The sequence below is a fragment of the Trichechus manatus genome, unplaced genomic scaffold (genome assembly GCF_000243295.1).
Source record: "Trichechus manatus latirostris isolate Lorelei unplaced genomic scaffold, TriManLat1.0 scaffold00043, whole genome shotgun sequence".
NCBI classification, from domain to species: Eukaryota; Metazoa; Chordata; class Mammalia; order Sirenia; family Trichechidae; genus Trichechus; species Trichechus manatus.
In genome coordinates, this window is record NW_004443979.1 from 13,141,034 (window position 1) to 13,161,250 (window position 20,217).

Below are 20,217 nucleotides of genomic sequence, written 5' to 3' on the forward strand. Positions count from 1 at the left end.
GTCATAAAGACAAGGACCTGAAAGTAGCTTTATAAAGGAACTAGCTTTTTAAAGTAATTACATATGTCTAGCAAGACATCAGTTCAAATACAAATTATTTACACAGGGTTTTGTCTGCTTAATAACTCAAGTTTCTTGCTAACTAGAGGTTTGGCAGTTTTTAGTATAATGATCATTTATAAGTTTTCTTTGTTTTAGTTAGTGATTTTGGTTTCTAAGAGTTCCACATTTACACCATAACAATGTGAGAACATAAAACCACTCATTTGCTAATATTAATATAGTTTTGTATCAAAAACTATTTTTATCTCACAATATTAGCTCTTGAAATTTACAAAAGATAGCTTTTATATTATTGTGGGAAAAGAGTTGTAAGCTGTGAAAACATAAGTTATTCCTATCTTGGTCTCTTGGAATCTGACACATTCATTTGTTTGTAAGGTATAACCTGGAAAAGATAACTTTATAGTACTGGCACTTGCACAATAGGATATATAATTAGTCTGAGATGTAGTAAATGACTTTGTTTTTTCCATAAAGTCAACATTATACCAAATAACAATAATTCTTAAGAACATTTCTAAGTCATTCCATTTTATTTTTAGTTTTATAATATTTAATTGTAAATTAAATTTTACTTCTTAAATGAAATAGTTTTCTAAATGAGGAGAAAACACCTCCTGTGGTTGTTTCTAATTTCATTTTGTGCTAACATAGCTGTTGGCACTAGAAATGCAGAACAATTTTCAGAGTACTGTCAACCAAGTAATTTCTTGGCAAATATATGCCAATTACTTTCCATGTAATTATAGTGTCATTCCACGGAATCCTATACAGCTTAGTCAAGGAGGAGACTTACCCAGTCAACTTGCCCACCATTTTATTTGTGATTGCTTTCTGATATTAATGTCCTAGTCACACCATAAATGTGTGAATCTATTTAATACTCCAGATTTTAAGGATAGTCTAGATAGTCACATAAAAGCCATAGAATTCAGTTAACAGTAACAAATTTTCTTATGCAACTAGATGATTTCTTTGGATTAAGACTAAGGTGCTTTCTTGGATTTGCTTTTATTGCTCATTAACACTTTGGGAGCATGTACTAATGAGTGTTGAGGAGTGTCTTCAAAGAATCAAATACAAGAAGTATTAAACCAAAGATTTAACATAAACAGAAAATAAATAATTAAAGACAGGACACAAAAAAGAAGGGTGATAATTTTAACTTTAATAAAGAGTTATCTTTGAAATTGAGAACTCTTACAAATTTACAGTACTCCTTTTGAACATTTTTCATTTAAAATATGTCTGAAAGCTCATCACCCAACTTTTCAAAATACAATATAAAAGAAAACAAACAGCTCTTCACACTCACAAACTAGAAAGTGTTTTATATAGGAAAATGGAGAAGTAGGAAAATGTTGACATTTTCAGTTTAATAAAAAACTATGTTTTGGTTTAGTTTTGGATAAACTAAATGTTGAACTCTGAATGGAAAAATAGTTTTTAAAAAGAAGTGACATAACTTTAAACAGAATTTCATTTAATTTTCAGATACTTCTTAAAAATACAGAATTATATTGAGGTCAAAATTCATTAATTCAGAAGAGTGGAGCTAAACTGGTGCCATGGGCAGACACATCATGCTGTCCGTCTGCAGTAAACACCTGAAAAACTAAGTAAAACAGATACAAATGTCAATCCTAGAACCCTAAGCATCAAATGAAGGGATAAAAAACTAGATCAAACACCAAATGGAAGAAGAAACTGAGGAAAAACAGAGAACAAGGTGAGATATTAAGTGGAGGTCCCCTGCCAACTAACATGGCACAGTGTCACCATCTTGGAACACAGACAATAATGACCTGGACAGGGAGTATGGGAAGGCAACTTCAGGAAGCTCCCAAGAGGAGACAAAGTACTTGCTCTGTACGTCACCTATTCCCCCTCCCCACCAAGGTCTGCACTGCCTCCATCTGTTGGCTACCTTTTTTTTTCTTCTTCTTTCTCACTCTTTTATTTTCTTTCTCCCCTCACCCCCCGCCACCTAGCCCTGTATGCTACCCCTCCCTTCCTGCCAGCCAGCATGGCTACAGCATCCCTGGTGCTCAGGCCCACTGCTCCACAGGGCCCACACTGCTCTTCCTCCTGCCACTGGACCAGCTACTGAATGGTGGGAAGTGAACTTGTACCGCTCCACATCCAACACCCCCAGCTATCTGGCAAGTGGCTGTGAATGCTACCACATCAGTGGACCAACATTAGGAGGCAGACAGTGCCCATCCAGTCTGCTCTCAGCCACCTCCCCAAAGCAGTGTATAGCAAAGTGGGCTCTCCCTGCCTGCTGCTACCCTGCCCTCTGCTACCCTGCCCACCCGGACAAGGCGGTGAGAGCTATCTGGTCCACAGACAAGCAAGCAGCAAAGCACCCCTGGCCTGCCCACCTTGACATATCAAAATAAAACAAAGAAGCAGGACAAAACAAACCAGCTTGACCTCGTAGACATATATGGAACACTCCACCCAGCAGCTGCAAAGTATACATTCTTTTCCAATGCACATGGAACATTCTCCAGAATAGACCACATTTTAGGCACAGAGCAACCCTCAAAATCCAAAATGTAAAAATAATACAAAGCATTCTCTCTGATCATAGTGCCATAAAAGTAGAAATCAATAACAGAAAGAGCAAGGAAAAAAATCAAACACATGGAAACTAAATAACACCTTGCTTAAAAACAACTGGATAACAGAAGAAATCAAAGAGGTAATAAAAAAAATTCCTAGAATCAAACGAGAATGAAAATACATCTGTCATGGATTGAATTATGTCCCCCCAAAAATGTGTGGATCAGTTTGGCTGGGCGATGATTCCCAGTATTGTGTGATTGTCCTCCATTTTGTGATTGTAATTTTATGTTAAAGAAGATCAGGGTGGGATTATAACATTTTTACTAAGGTCACATCCCTGATCCAGTGTAATTTCCCTGAGATGTGGCCTACACCACCTTTTATCTTACAAGAGAAAAAAGGAAAGGGAACCACGCAGAGCACTGGGGACCTCATACCACTGAGAAAGAAGCACTGGGAGCAGAGTACGTCCTTTGGACCCGAGGTTCCTGCACTGAGATGCTCCCAGACCAAGGGAAGACTGACGCATCACAAGGACCTTCCTCCAGAGCCGACAGAGAGAGAAAGCCTTCCCCTGGAGCTGATGCCTTGAATTTGGACTTGTAGCCTACTAGACTGTGAGAGAATAAATTTCTCTTTGTTAAAATCTATCCACTTGTGGCATATCTGTTATAGCAGCACTAGATGACTGTGATGGTTAAGATTGTGTGTCAACTTGGCTGGGCCATGATTCTCAGTGTTTTAATGTAATCACTCCCATGATTGAATATACTGTGAGTAGCCAGTCAGATGAAGGGGATTCTCCTTGGGGTTGTGGCCCACATCTGTATATAAGCAGACATTCTGGCTTTTTGCTCTCTCTGGATCCTGCGGCTGCTTCCTGTTGTCTCATCTCCTGTTCTTGAGACTTGAGCTGTTAGCTTATCTGCCGAAACTGGGATTCATCAATCTGCACAGCCTGTGAGCTGGAGCCCTGCTCTCCGACCTGCCAATCTTGTGCTTGCCAGCTTCTGCAGCTGTGTGACTTGGGAGAGGTCTCTACCCTGATCCACAGACTTGGGACGTTCTAGCCTTTACAATCACGTGAGCTGTTTCCTTGATATAATCTCTCTCTCTCTCTGTCTATATACTTAGACACTTTACTGGTTTTGCTTCTCTAGAAAACCTAGCCTAAGACAATGACTAAGAAAACATCCTACCAAAACCTTTGAGACACAGCAAAGACAGTGCTCAGAGGTCAATTTAAAGCGATAAACACACACATGAAAAAAGAAGAAAGGACCAAAAGCAAAATGTTAGCCATGCAACTCAAACAAATAGAAAGAGAACAGCAAAAGAAGCCCACAGCCACAGAATAAAGGAAATAATAAAGATTAGAGCAAACATAAATGAAATAGAGAACAGAAAAACAATAGAAAGAGTCAACAAGACCAAAAGTTGGTTCTCTGAAAAGATCAACAAAATCAACAAACCATTGGCCAAACTGACGAAAGAAAAACATGAGAGGAAGTAAATAACCCAAATAAGAAATGAGATGGGAGACATTACAACAGACCCAACTGAAATAAATAGGATTATAACAGAATACTATGAAAAAGTATACTCCAACATATTTGAGAACCAAGAGGAAATGGACAAATTTCTAGAAACACACTATCTACCTAAACTAACTTAAACTGAGGTAGAAAATCTGAACAAATTCATAACAAGAGATAATTTAAAAATCCTAAATGAAAAAAGTTCTGCCCCAGATGACTTTACTGGAGAATTCTACCAAACATTCAGAGAAAAGCTCACACTAGTACTACTAAAGCTATTTCAGAGCACAGAAAAGGAAGGAATATTCCAGAATTAATTCTATGAAGTCAGCACAACCTTGATAACAAAGCCAAGCAAAGACACCACAAAAAAAGAAAATTACAGACCAATATCTCTCATGAATATAGACACAAAAATTCTCAGTAAAATTCTAGCCAATAGAATTCAGCATCATATCAAAAGAATAACACACCATGACCAAGTAGGATTCATAGCAGGTATGCAAAAATGGTTCAAAGTTAGAAAATTAATCAACATAATCTACCACATAATAGAATAAAGGAGAAGAATCACATGATCATCTCAATAGACACAGAAAAGGCATTTGATAAAGTCCGTCACCCATTCCTGATAAAAACTCTTAATATAATAGGTATAGAAGGGAAATTTCTCAACATAATAAAAGGCATCTATGCAAAACCAACAGGTAACATCATTCTCAATGGAGAGAGGTTGAAAGCATTCCCGCTGAGAATGGGAACAAGACAAGGATACTCTTAATCACCACTCCTATTTAACATTGTGTTGAAATCCTAGCTGAAGCAATAAGTCAAGAAAAAGAAATGAAAGGCAGAGTGGAGAGGAAGAAGTAAAACTATCCCTATTCACAGACGACATGATCCTATACATAGAGAACTCCAAATATTCCGCAAGAAAACAACTGCAACTAATAGAAAGATTCATCAGAGTAGCAGGATACAGGATCAACACACAAAAATCAGTTGGATTCTCATACACCAACAAAGAGAACTCTGAAAAGGAAATCAAGGAAACAATACCATTTATAATAACCTCTTAAAAGAAAAAATAGTTAGGAATAAATCTAACCAGGGACGTAAAAGACCTATACAAAGAAAACTACAAAACACTATTGCAAGAAACCAAAAGAGACATACATAAATGGAAAAATATACCATGTTCATGGGTAGGAAGACTCATCTTTGTGAAAATGTCTATTTTACCCAAAGCTGTCTGCAGATACAACGCAATCCAGATCCAAATACCAACACCATCCTTTAACAAGATGGAAAAACTAATCACCAAGTTTAGATGGAAAAGAAAGAGGCCTTGGATAAGCAAAGCATTACTGAAGGAAAAGAACAAAGTAACAGGCCTCACACTACCTGATCTCAGAACCTACTATACAGCCATGGTAGTCAAAACAGCTTGGTACTGGTACAAAGACAGACGCATAGACAAATGGAACAGAATCAAAAACCCATACGTAAACTAATCCATTTACACTCAGCTGATCTTTGACAAAGACCCGAAGTCCATTAAATAGGGAAAAGACAGTCTTTTTGAAAAATGGTGCCGGCAAAACTGGATGTCCATCTGTAAAAAAATGAAACAGGACCCATACCTCACACCATACACAAAAAGTAATTCAAAATAGATCAAAGACCTAAGTATAAAACCTAAAACAATAAAGATCATGGAAGAAAAATAGGTAAAAAGCTAGGGGCCCTAATACATGGTATAAATACAATACAAACCATAACTTACAATGCACAAACACCAGAAGATAAACTAGATAACTGGAAGGTTCTAAAAATTAAACACTTATGATAATCAAAAGGGTGCACTGAAAGAGTAAAAAGAGAATCTACAGACTGAGAAAAATTTTTGGCTACAACATATCTAACAAGGGTCTAATCTCTAAAATCTACAGAATACTTCAACACCTCGACAACAAAAAGACAAACAATCCAATTAAAAATGGGAAAAGAATATGAACAAATACCTCATCAAAGAAGACATTCAGGTGACTGATAGACACATGTGGAAATGCTCACGATCATTAGACATTACCCATTACCATCCAGTCAATTTTGACTCACAGTAACCCTATAGGACAGAGTAGAACTGCCCCACAGGGTTTCAAAGGAGCCCCTGGTAGATTTAAACTGCTGATCTTTTGGTTAGCAGCCATACTCTTAACCACTACGCCACCAGGTTTTCCCATTAGACATTAGAGAAATGCAAACCAAAACTACAATGAGATACCATCTCACCCCAACATTACTGGGGCTAATAAAAAAAACAGAAAATAACAAATGTTGGAGAGGTTGCAGGGAGATTGGAACTCTTATGCACTGCTGGTGGGAATGTAAAATGGTACAACAACTATGGACAATAATATGGTACCTCCTTAAAAAGCTAAAAATAGAAATACCATAAGATCCAACTATCCCAGTACTAGGAATATATCCTAGAAAAATAAGAGCAGTCACATGAATAGATGTATGCACACCCATGTTCATTGCAGCATTATTCACAATAGAAAAAAAGATGGAAACAACCTAAGTGCCCATCCACATATGAGTAAATAAATAAACTATAGTACATATACACAATGGAAAACTTTACAATGATAAAGAACAATGATAAATCCATGAAACATCTCACAACATGGATGAATCTGGAGGACATTATACTGAGTGAAATAAGTCAATCACAAGAGGACAACACTGTATTGGGTCACTGTTGTAAAAACTCAAGAAAAAGTCTACACAAAGGAAAAAAACAATTTTTGATGTTTACAAGGGAGGAGAGGGGCAGGGAGGGGAAATCATTAACTAGATAGTAGATAAATGTTAACTTTGGTGAAGGGAAAGACAGCACACACAATACACGGGAAGTCAGCACAATTTGACCAAGACAAATTCATAGAAGCTTCCTAGACACATCCAGACACCTTGAAGGACCAAGTTACTGGGGGCTGAGGGTTTGGGACCATGGTCTTGGGGGACATCTAGGTAAATTGGCATAACACAGTTCCTAAAGAAAATTTTCTATATCTGACTTTGGTGAGTAGCATCTGGGATCTTAAAAGCTTGCGAGCAGCCATCTAAAATACATTTATTGCTCCCATCTTGTCTGGAGCAAAGGAGAATGAAAAAACCCAAAGACACAAGGAAAATATTAGTCAAAAGGACTAATGGACCACATGAGCCACAGCCTTCACCAGCCTGAGCCCAGAAGAACTAGATGTGCCCAGGTACTATCACCAACCACTCTGACAGGGGTCACAATAGAGTGTCCTGGACAGAGCAGGAGAAAATGTAGAAAAAATTTCAAATTCCAAAAAAAAAAAGACCAGACTTACTTGTCTGACAGAGACTGGAGGAACCCCTGAGACTATGATCCTCAGACACCATATTAACTCAGAACTGAAGCCACTCCCTAAGTCTACCTTTCAGCCAAAGATTAAATAGGCCTATAAAACAAATGGAAACCCTGGTGGTGTAGTGGTTAAGAGCTACGGCTACTAATCAAAAGGTTGGCAGTTTGAATCCACCTAGGTGCTTCTTGGAAACACTATCAGGAAGTTCTACTCTGTCCTATAGGGTCACTATGAGTCGGAATCGACCTGATGGCAAGGGATTTGTTTTTTTTTTTGGTTATAAAACAAACAATAACACACTTGGAGGAATGTGCTTCTTATTTCCGTCAAGTATACGAGACCAATGGGCAACACTTAGCCAAAAGCAAAGAGGGGAAGCAGGAAGGGACAGGAAAACCGGACGAATGGACACGAAGAACCCATGGTGGAAAGGCAAAGGGGGAGAGTGCTGACATATTGCACGGATTGCAACCAATTTAATAGAACAGTTTGTATATAAATTTTTGAATGAGAAACTAATTTGCACTGTAAACTTTCACCTAAAACACAGTAAAATTATAAGAAAATATTAATTCATAAGAGTGGGGACTTGGTCTGTATGAGAAACTCTTTATAGACATTTAGATTTACTGAAATGATTTAAGTGTTATGACAAGTATTTTAATTATAATGCTGAAAGTAATATGGAGATTCGATTGATTTACTGTATTTGGATATATTGACCAAACTCCATAATATGTGGAAAGATGAGGTAGAGCACGGAAGTTTTAACTAATATATGGATAATATTAGTCAATACTTATTTAACTAACATCAGAAATAATGATGAAATTCCCCACTTAATGTTACTAGAATGCCAAAACCTAAAGGTAAAGTATTCAATGTTTTTTTTTAAATAATCACGGCTTAGAATATAGTTATATTTTATTTTAAAATGTTACTTGTTTCTACCACTGAATGATGAACTATCAGTAATCTGTTTTCAGAGACTGAAGTGTCAAAAATCAGGAAATTATATTACCAAGATGTGGGTATACTAACCACATTCCAGTTAATTTATAAGTATAAATAGATTGATTTATTTCTTCAAAAGGACCTTCTAATTCCAGACATAGTAGAGTCTGAGGAGGAGGCAAATTTACAAACATCACCAAGAAGTCATACAATGTAGTGGTAAGGTGTGCTGAAGGTGGCTCGTACTGCCTCCCAAGACCCCGCTGTAAGTATCTCTTCTTAAGTCCTTGTTCAATGACATCATATTGGTAACTAGAAATTGGTCATGTGGAAGTATGAGCATGGTGAAATATCAAACACTATAAAAGAGGATTTTTTTCTGCTTCTTCTCAGGGGTAGCAGGAGCCAATTGTTAAATATTTACCAGCACATTGCTGTGTGAAGGATACAGACTCTACCTGATCAGCCCTGTTTCATACTGAGCAACCTTGGACAATTTAGTTAACTTCACTTAGACTGTTCCCCCACCTGTAAGGTGAAAATCATATAATTAATAACATTTTGAGGTTGCTATGAAGATTAAATGAGATAATCACTGTGAAGTGCTTAGCATGGAGTTAGGTTCATAACAAACTCTCAATAATTTTATTTTTAGTTATAGACCTTGCCCTCAATGTACCAAAATTTAACTTATAAAGTTGTAACTGTTATAATAAGGTAGGCTGAATTGATAAGTAGTACTGAAGTAGCCTGTAATGGTTATGTAGGAAATATTAAGGTGGATTCTTAACTCTGTCAAGGAAGCTAAGAAGGACTCATAGAAGAGGTGATGTGTGGGTGCAATTGTGATGTATGTGCCCCTGTTTACTAGACAAAGAAAATGGATGGGATGGGATGAAGCTCAGGCAGTAGGAACAGTGTGTGAATGTCACGGATGTGTTGTAGAACAATATTTCATAAAATAAATAGTAACGTCAAAAGTATATGTATGGTTTGATGCCAGGGGAACTCCAGGAACATGAGGTTTCTATTGAGAAAGATTGCTGACAGTCAATATCTCTCTTATAATTTTGCCTGAAACATGCTTGATTATGTGAAAAACTTCTGATACCATGCCTTTTAGTTTTCTCTCTGCTCCATAATTTCTAGAATTGGGAGTGTGAAAAGATTTCCCATTGGGCACTGACCCCCAGGCTCATCTTTACTATATAAATTGAAACACTAAACAGATTAGGTCTTCAGTGTGATTTGTAAATGTTAACTAACCCACTGATCTAAGTGTCAGGCTATGTAGTTAAGTGTTCATATTAACTTTTAGAATTGGAAACATTGAAACAAAGAATAACATGTAGTGATTTAAATTCCAAAATGCCAATACACTTGAAATTTAGATTAATAAGCACAATTTATTTATAAATTCAGAGTATTTCTTTGAAAGAAGTTGAAGAAATAATATTGTCTAAGTATTAAATTTATTGCATTTTAGTTACATTTATTTTATTGTTTATATTCAATGTTTATTTGGAACCCTGGTGGCACAGTGGTTAAGAGCTATAACTGCTAACCAAAATGTCAGCAGTTCGAATCCATCAGCTGCTCCTTGGAAATCCTATAGGGCAGTTCTATGGGTTATTCAATATTAATAATTTTGAGGTTGTTGTTGTTGTTAGGTGCTGTCAAGTCAGTTCCAACTCATAGCTACCCTATGTAGAACAGAATGAAATATTTCTTGAGCCCATTGTTGCAGCCACTGTGTCAATCCGTTTCTTTGAGGGTCTTCTTCTTTTTCAGTGATACTCTACTCTACCAAGCATGATGTCCTCCTCCAGGGACGGATCCCTCTTGATAACATGTCCAAAGTATGTGAGACATAATCTCGCTATCCTTGCTTCTAAGGAGCATTCTGGTTGTTCTTCTTCCAAGACAGATTTGATCATTCTTTTGGAAGCCCATGGTATATTCAATATTCTTCACCAACACCACAATTCAAAGGCATCAATTCTTCTTTGGTCTTCCTTACTCCTCATCCAGCTTTCTCATGCATATGAGGTGGTTGAAAACACCATGGCTTGGGTCAGGCACAACTTAGTCTTCAAGGTGACATCTTTGCTTTTTAACGTTTTGAAGAGGTCTTTTGCAGCAGAGTTGCACAGTACAATGTATCTTTTGATTTCTTGACTGCTGCTTCCATGGGCGTTGATTGTGGATACAAGTAAAATGAAATCCTTGACAACTTCAATATTCTCTCCATTTATTGTGATGTTGCTTATTGGTCCAGTTGTGAGGATTTTTGTTTTATGTTGAGATGTAATCCACACTGAAGGCTGTGGTCTTTGATCTTCATCAGTAAGTGTGTCATGTCCTCTTTGCTTTCAGCAAGCAAGGTTGTGTCATCTGCATATCACAGGTTGTTAATGAGTCTTCCTCCTATCCTGACGCTATGTTATTCTTCATATAGTCCAGCTTTTCTGATTATTTGGTCAGCATACAGATAGAATAGGTATGGTGAAAGGATACAACTCTGACCCACAACATTCCTGACTTTAAACCATGCAGTATCCCTTGTTCTGTTGGAACAACTGCCCCTTGATCTATGTACAAGTTCCTCATGAACACAATTAAGTGTTCTGGAATTCCAGTTCTTTACAATGTTATCTATAATTTGTTACGATCCACACAGTCAAATGCCTTTGCATAGTCAAAAAAACACAGTTAAACATCTTTCCAGTATTCTCTGCTTTCAGCCAGGATCCGTCTGACATCAGCAACGATATCACTGGTTCCACAACCTCTTCTGAATTCAACTTGAGTTTCTGGCAGTTCCCTGTCAATATACTGCTGCAGCCGCTTTTGAATGATCTTCAGCAAAATTTTACTTGTGTGTGATATTAATGACACTGTTCAATGATTTCTGCATTTGGTTGGATCACCTTTCTTGTGAATAGGCATAAATATGGATCTCTTCCAGTTAGTTGGCCAGGTAGTTGTCTTCCAAATTTCTTGGCATAAAACAAGTGAGCACTTCTAGCACTGCATCCGTTTGTTGAAACATCTCAATTGGTATTCCATCTATTCCTGGAGGCTTGTTTATTGCCAATGTCTGCAGTGCAGCTTGACCTCTTCTTTCACTATCATTGTTTTCTGATCATATGCTACCTTCTGAAATGGTTGAACATCGACCAATTCTTTTTGGTGAAGTGACTCTGCGTATTCCTTCCATCTTCTTTTCATGCTTGCCACATCATTTAATATTCTCCCCATAGAATCCTTCAATATTGTGACTCGAGGCTTGAATGTTTTCTTCAGTTCTTTCAGCTTGAGAAATTACAATGTTATTTTATCCTAGTCACAATAAAAACATTATACATATGCTGTCATTATACATTGTTTAGAATCCCCTAGTACATTGTATTATGTTGCTCCAATCTCTTCTTCTATATTATTAACTAAATTATTAAAAATTGAGGGATATTTTTATCCTCATTAAGAGAAGGTATAAAATAAATAAATACTAGCAAACATATAATCAACGGTAGGTTTGTTAATCTTGAAGTCTCGCTGACATATCCTTGGGACAATCTCCTTCTCTTTTCCAAGAAAATAGCACTTTGTAATAAGAAATTAATTATTTGGTTACAAGATTGTCACCTAAAGTACTTAAAGCCTATAGGTTATAGACATAAATCAATTTGATCTTATAATTTTGAAGTTTGAATTTATTATTGGTGCTATGGGTTAAAATATATGCTGATGAAGGGTTTCAAGATACATATTAGAAAAGGATTGGTGGTTTATTTTTGCTTGTGGAGCTCCAGTGCTTGAATAACTGGCCACGGTTAGTGTGCTAAACCCCTGTTCACTATGAACAGAATTAGGCTTCCCTGTCCCTTCTATCTTGGCTGTACCTTACTGCTTATTCAGTAAGAATAAGATCTGTACCCAGATGGCCCATTGAGAAGAATGCTTCAGTTGTCTTTCCAGGACACCAGACCAGCAGGACATGCTTCAAACCCATAGTGTACATACTCTAGTCTGCCTTAAAAAGTGTGACCTTTCTTCTGGTTGGACTCTACCTCTTTATCTCTCTTGTGCAGCAAATTATACCTGGAGGGTAAGAAACTGCAACCCCTTCCTCCTCCCTCTAATTTGGGGAACCTCTTTTTCTTTCTTGCAGGCTGTTCCTTATAGAACTAAATCTGTAAATTAAAGGGCTCTTATCTAGAGGGAAAAGAACCTGATCCAGCTCATGTCCTGGAGTCAGAAAATTAGTGCTTCAGCAGACCAACAGATTTGGACAATATGTGGCCCATGAATTTAGACTCTGTAAGAGAAGGGGCTTGAATTGACGTAAACAAGGGAACCAATAAGGGAATAAAAGGTTCACATTTCAAAAAAAACTAAATATCACTTTAATTGCACATCCACCAATCCACAGAGCGAAAACTTTTCAAAGTAAAATCAAGGCTATTCCAAGACCAAGCTAAAACAGTAACTGTCAAAATCAAACACTTTGAGAGTTACAAAGAAAGTACTTCTAGTTCTGACACTTAGGAACTGTCATTACTACAAGAGGCTGTAAAAAAGCCTTGGGAGAAAGGTACTAAAGGAGACGAGGTTGATAAGGTAGAAATCTCCACAGCTGTTATAAAAGTAAATCTTCCTAAACCAGAGACAACTGTAAAAGCGAAAGATTTACTGCCAGCTCTCCCTGTCTCTGCTGCTGTAATGGGCACCATTAGCTATATGTTGTGAAAGCAGCCACTGGTGAGATGGGAGACATTACTTTTTAGATTGATTCTGGAATTCTCAAGGCTATTGTTCTACATTCTTGAGAAAAATCATGACAAGAGCAGACAGCTTTAGACTTCACTTCTGTGATTTCATCACTGAAGTTGTACAGAGTGGTGGGCTTTAGATTCAGATACATGAAGGTTTGAATGTTGGTTCTACTAATTACTATCTGTGTGTTCTTGGATAGGTTGCATGACCTTAAAAATCGCAATTCATCCCTGGTAAAATAATAATAATAATAGAAGCAAATACTTGGTAGGTAATCAAAATGTGTTAATATAGTTTCCTAAACTCTTATCAAAGTGCTTGATATATAGTTCACAATAATTGTTAGCTTAAAATACAAATGGTAGGACAATGGACTCTCAGGGCTGGCCATAGTAATTGGCTCTTCTACGATTGTTGAACTGTGAAGAAAGTGACCTATTTTACATACATTTGAAAAATTAGTCTGTAATATAACAGACATACTAAAGGAAAAAGGATAAAAACAAAAAGCTTACTTAGCTCTTCATAGTATTTAAAAATTACCTCAAAGTACCTATACAGTGAATGCTCAACAGGTATTATTCATTAAGCAAAAAAAAAAAAAAAAAGAAACTTAAATACAAACAGAAACTTAGTTTTGATCAAGGAAAGAGAGGCTCAAGGAGGAATAGAAGACAAGTTGGAAACAAACAAGCAAACCAACCATCCAACCCACCCCAGAAAGTTCATTCATACATAGATATGTGCAAGATTCATTTTATCATTCTTCCTATTTTTATGTATGTTTGAAAATGTTCAAAATAATAAGTTAAAAACAGAAAAGGAAAAAAAAAACCCACAAAACCTCTCTAGATGTACTAAAAAAAAAAAAAAAAAAAAAACCTTATTCATACAGCTAGACTAAGAATTGCAGGAGACTGAGTCAGACTAAGAACAAAGTAACCAGGAAACGAAGTACATGATTCTGGGATGTACCCTTTATATTCATTATTTCATTTAATTAGCGCAATAGTATCACAAGGAAACTAAGGGATGTTCAAGCACTAAAGTCATAATGAAGAAGAGTCAAGGTGGACCAACTGGTTCTTTGCAATGCTTCTTTGGCTTTTATAGGAATAATTTAGGCCAAGGAAAGACGGGGGTCTCAGCCTTGCATAAAAGTGAAGTAACGGAGGAGCAGGTACAGAAAAGATCATTATCTCTTTGTGAAAGATCCCAAAGGAATATTGAAAACCCTTTCTTTCTATGATTCAGATGTGACACCAAGGAGCTAGGCAGTGGATTAGACTGTAAGAAGACACAATATTATTTTTCAAAAAATTTTCAGACCTTCAGAACAATCAAACATGGTGCGTGTGTGTGTGTGTGTGTGTGTGTGAGAGAGAGAAAGTGAGAAAGGAAAAAACTGGAGAGATGAGGGAACATTTTTTTAAAAAACATATATATTCTTTGTTCTCATTATTATCCATATCCTTTGTAAAGTCATACACAATCTATTGTTCATCTTGATTTTCTTGTTTTAATGCTTATTCTTTTGGTTATTTTTCCTTATAGAGCTACATAGGCATATTTGGGCTATAGTGGGTTCTTATGTCACATTGGTGCTAGGTGATTGGGATAGCGGAAATGGATCTCTAGCATAAACCAAAGCACACCTTTCTACCAGAGGGTTAAACAACTTTAGTCTTGGCGGGCAAAGAAAAAAAAAAGATTATCAGTTTATCATGTCTTCATATTGATTCATCTCTTGACAATTCACATTACAGGGAAAACAAAACATTATGGCTGTTTCCTTGGCAGTGATGTGGTTTCTATCACCGCAGATACTAGGAAAATAACAACTTGAATCACCAGTTCTGAAATTCCCCAAATTAGTATGAAATGTATTTTAAATAGTGAACTCAGGACATGTGGTGGTTATTATTCTTGTTCAATGGGAAGGTTTCCTTATGATAGTCATTGTAATGGACACATTTTATAGCCTCCCTGCATCTTTAAATGTTCTTACTGTTGTTTAGAAAGCTCCCCACTACTTCAGTTCCAGCTTCCTTCTATAGAAGTCATAAAAAGTTTGTCAGCCTCCCCTGTAGCTAGAGCACAATCATATTACCTAGCCTCCACCAATTAGAGGCATATGACTCAGTAGCTATTGATCCAAAGAGGCAGGTTCTGCACAGTGTCCGTTCTGGCAAGAGTAGCAGCAGATACATCCAATGAGGCACATGGTATCAGGTCAAATTTTCTGTTACTCCCATTTTGATCTTGTTCCAATTTTGTTACCCTTTTCAATCTTGTTTCTCACATTAATAGATTCTGGTATTGTCTCTGAGATCAAATCTTTCCTTACATGCTACTTTCAACATCTGTGTCTCTTGAGTCTGTGTGCCTCAGTCTCCACCTTATTAACTTTGCCCAGTATTAATATAACGCTCTATCTTGCTCTTACGGCTTCTCTTCCAGGAACAGAGGCTCTTTCCCTGAATTACAGTTATGTGGGTGAGTCCAATGAAGAGTAACTCATTGTGTTGTGACTAGACCTCCTAAGACACAAATATGATTCCCTGAGACTCTTTCTGTACCTAGTGTAGCATTAGACATAGAGCTGGTACAAACAAAACATTTCACTGAAATTCGTATAACTTTTGCAGTGTTTCTTTTAAGAGTTCTTATACTGCTTGAGCAGATTTAACTTTTGTATCCAATTCTTCTGTCATTGTTTCTCCATCCTTGAATTCTTTATTTTGATTCTTTTATGACTGCATAGGTTTTAGCAAGTGTTTCAGTTGTCCTTGCTTTTTGTTTTGTTGCTATTTTAAGAACGACCATATTCCTGCCATTCTTGTGTGTATGAGGCTGTCTTTTCTGCTTTTATAACCTCAGTATTATTTGTTTGTATATTACATCTTTGGATCACATCCTTTTATCCTCAGAACATTGCAGACATTGCTTCATTTCTTCTGGCATTAAATGCTGCCCTGGAAAAGTCTTAGGATAACCTGATCTTTTCCTCCCTTCACTTTTTGTAGGTAATCTGATGTTTTCACTTGGATACTCACATATTTCTGGAACTTCACTGGGCTTATGCATAACATTGATTATTTTGTGCTAATTTTTTTCACAGACATGGCAGTCCATGAAGATTTAAGTCTTTGTTTGAAAAAAGTTTTCTTCTCTTTTATTTTTGCATAAGTTTTTCTTCTGTTTATTGTATTTCTTTTGTAGGACTAGAAAATTCATCCTGGATTTGTGCCATAGCTATCATCTCTAAAATCATTTGTGCAATTTTATTTCCTTTTGATGAGTTTTACTTGATTTCCTCCGGATTCTCCACTGCTTCATTACTCCATTTTCATTTATATTTATTTTGTTTTATTCTAATGTATCTGTTTATTTCATTAATTTCTATTTCTCCAGGACCTAAAGTTGTGGCTGTTGAATAGGAGTTCAATAAATATTACCAAGCAAAGTTGCTTAAAAATATTTTCAAGAACACAGATTTATGTACAAAGGATTTCTCAGAGTGCTTTTGGGGAAAACAATGATTAAAAAGTGGTCTCTGTTCTTCCAGATGGAAAAGTAAATGATGGATTCTGTGTCCTCTGCACTCAGAGGTAAGGTACAACCCAACAGGAAAATAAAGATCATGTGTTCAATCACCCATTCCTTCTTCCTTGTTTGATATCATTAGTTTTTAACCTACATGTGTATATAAACGTTTTCATAGACATCTGAATGTTATCAAATCATATAAACTATTTTTATGAAGGTGTATTTATTTACTTATTTTTACTTCAATTTCATATTTTAGTTTTCTTTTTCAACTTGGTTCTTCTATCTCCTCCATCCACACACCTTCACCCTAGAAATCCAAGTTAAAAACATATTATATGTTTTTAACTATTTCCCACCATACATTTTATTTATATATATATATATACACACACACACACACACACATACACACACACATATATATCATGTGCTCTATATACATGGGATTTGGGTCATTATTTTATAAAAATGAGATATTTCACATAGTTTGTTTATCTTGCTCTTTCCACACAACAGCATCTCTTGGAAAGTTCTTTAAATCGGAGAGTCTAGCTGTAGTTTATTCTTTTAATGACTTCATAACATCCCATGGTGTGGATGTAAAGTAATTTATTCAACCATTCCTAAATGGTTAAGTATTCACTTTATATCCAGTTGTTTTTCCCATTGTAAAAACAGATGCATCATTGTAAACGTTGCCCTTAATTTGTAATGATTTATTAGTATGCAATAGATTCCCAAGAGCAAATTTTTAATTTTAGTAGATGTTTCCAGATTGCTTTTGATAGAGGTAGTAATAACTCAAATTTTCTTCAATAATGTATGAGAATATGCTTTTCCCCAAATTCCACACAATGTATAAGATCACACTTGAACATTTTTGTCAAGCTGATATTTGCAAACTGTTTTCTTATTGCTATTAATTTGTATCTCCTTGGTTAATGGGGTGTTCAAGCATCATGTATTTCCTTATATTTTTGGCACTTGAATTTGCTCCTCTGTTTTGCCTCATTGTATCATTTGCCCTTTCTATATTGTGGAGTTTTTTGGTTCCATTTTTGTCACCTGTATGAGTATTTTTTTATACTATAGTTCCATCCGTCAGTTTGTTGTATTGTAGTGGTTTGTGTGTTGCTGTGACACTGGAAGCTTTGCCACTGGTATTTCAAATACCAGCAGGGTCACCCATGGTGGACAGATTTCAGCTGAGCTTCTGAACTAAGACAGACTAGGAAGAAGGACCTGGCAGTCTACTGAAAAAACTAACCAGTAAAAACCTTATGAATAGCAGGGGAACATTGTCTGACACAGTGCCAAAGAGCCCCTCACATTGGAAGGCACTCCAAATTCAACTGGGGAAAGAGCTAAGTCCCTGAGTAGAGTCAATCTTTTTTTTTTGTGTGTGTGTGTGTGTGTCATCCTTTAGAAAGGCCTTCTTTTTTTTTATTGTACTTTAGATGAAGGTTTACAGAACTAATAGTTTCTCATTAAACAGTTAGTATGCATATTGTTTTATGACAATGGTTAATAACCCCACGACACGTTGACACTGTCCTTCTCAACCTTGGGTTTCCTATTACCAGATTTCCTGTCCCCTCCTGCCTTCTAGTCCTTGTCCCTGGACTGTTGTGCCCCCTTAGTCTCATTTTGTTTTATGGGACTGTCTAATCTTTGACTGAATGGTGAACCTTGGGAGTGACTTCATTACTGAGCTAAAAGAGTATCCGGGGGTCAACTCGGGGTTTCTCCAGTCTTTGTCAGGCTAGTAAGTCTGGTGTTTTTTTGTGATTTAGAATTTTGTTCTACATTTTTCTCCAGCTCTGTCCGGGACCCTCTGCTGTGATCCTGGTCACAGTAGTCAGTGGTGGTAGTTGGGCACCATCTAGTTGTACTGGACTCAGTCTGGTGGAGGCTGTGGTCCATTAGTCCTTTGGACTCATCTATCCCTTGTGTCTTGTTCTCTTCGTTCTCCCTTGCTCCCAAAGGGGTGAGACCAGTGGAATATCTTAGATGGATGCTCACAGGCTTTTAAGACTCCAGACGCTACTCACCAAGGTAGAAAGTAGAACATTTCTATTTATAAACTGTGTTATGCCAGTTATATTTTCCCCAAGACCATGGTCCCCACAGCCCTCCGCTGGGTAATTCAGTTCCTCAAGGAGTTTGGATGTGTCTATGGAACTTCCATGACCTTGCCTTGTACAAGTTGTGCTGGCTTCCCCAGTATTGTGTACTGTCTTACCCTTCACCCAAATTACCACTTACCTATTGTCAATTTTGTATTCCCCCCCGACCCCTCCCATTCTTCGTATCCAACAAAGATTGTTTCTTTTTGTGTGTAAACTTTTTCATGAGTTTTTACAGTAGAGGACTCATACAATATTTGTCCTTTTGTGATTGACTTACTTCACTCAGCATGATGTTCTCCAGTTTCATCCATGTTAGATACTTCACGGATTCATCATTGTTCTTTATCATCGCATAATACTCCATTTTGTGTATGTACCATAGTTTGTTTATCCATTCTTCTGTTGATGGGCATGCAGGTTGTTTCCATCTTTTTGCTGTTGTGAACAATGCTGCACTGAACACGGGTGTGCATATGTCTATTAGTGTGACGGCTCTTACTTCTCTAGGATATATGTCTCGGAGTGAGATTGCTGGATGGTACGGTATTTCTATTTCTAGCTTTCTAAGGAAGTGCTGTATCATTTTCCAAAATGATTGTATCATTATGCATTCCCACCAGCAGTACATAAGAGTTCCAATCTCCCCTCAGCCTCTCCAACATTTGTTATTTTCAGTGTTTTTCATTCGTACAGCTAATGCTGGGGTGAGATGGTATCTCATTGCGGTTTTAATTTGCATTTCTCTAACGGCTAGTGATCACGAGCATTTCCTCATGTGTTTGTTGACTGCTTGAATGTCTTTTTTGGTGAAGTGTCCGTTCATTTCCTTTGCCCATTTTTTAATTGGATTGTTTGTCTTTTTGTTGTAGAAGTGTTGGATTTTCTTGTAGATTTTAGAGATTAGACCTTTGTCTGACTTGTAATACCAAAAAGTTTTTTCCCAGTCTGTAGGTTCTCCTTTTACTCTTTTGGTGAAGTCTTTTGATGAGCATTAAGTGTTTAATTTTTAGAAGATCCCAGTTATCTAACTTATTTTCTGGAGTTTGTGTGTTGTTGGTTATGGTTTGTATCTTGTTAATGCCGTGTATTAGGCCTCTAGCATCGATCCTATTTTTCGTCTATGAACTTTATACTTTTTGGCTTTATATTTAGGTCTTCCATTCATTTTGAATTAGTTTTTTAAATTTTTTTTATTGTACTTTAGATGAAGGTTTACAGAACAAA